The 523-nt window shown below is 67.1% G+C and overlaps 1 protein-coding gene across 1 annotated transcript in view; it reads left to right on the forward strand.

Annotated features, from left to right (window-relative positions):
- Positions 1 to 523, forward strand: part of DNAH17 (dynein, axonemal, heavy chain 17) — a 76,281-nt gene that overhangs the window by 53,658 nt on the left and 22,100 nt on the right.

Here is a 523-nt window from a genome sequence, read left to right on the forward strand (position 1 = left end):
GGGGGGGGGAAGGGGGGGGGGGTGGGGCTGCCTGGTGGACAGGGCGGGGGCTGTCAGAGGCATCTCGCGGCCCAGACACGTGTGTCACACACACACACACACACACACACACACACACACACACGGCAGGTGTAAACGGTTAAGTGCACCTGGCCCTTCGGCATTCCTGCTTAGGGGAAGTGGGCTGACCTAGGCCAGGCTTCCCTGAGACAGCCGTTCCCAGGCTGGGGTCCCTGGAGGTCCCCGCTTGTCTGGGGAGTAGCCCTGGTCCTAGGGGGCCTGGAGGAGGCTCCACGTCCCCAAGGGACAGACCTGCTAAAGGAGTGTGGCCCTCCCAGCGTGGCCGCCCCTTCCCGCCGGCCCCGCATCCATACTGTTTCGTCCGCCTTTGTGAGCGTCCTTTGAGGGGGGCCCCTGCTCCGTGACATCACTGGGGGTGGTCGTGACCTCAGCTGAGCCTGTCTGCTGTGGGGCGGTGGCCACGGTGAAGCCCGGAGGCGGGAGGCGCTGCCCCGACATTGGG

This window comes from Myotis brandtii, unplaced genomic scaffold (genome assembly GCF_000412655.1).
Source record: "Myotis brandtii unplaced genomic scaffold, ASM41265v1 scaffold825, whole genome shotgun sequence".
NCBI lineage: Eukaryota > Metazoa > Chordata > Mammalia > Chiroptera > Vespertilionidae > Myotis > Myotis brandtii.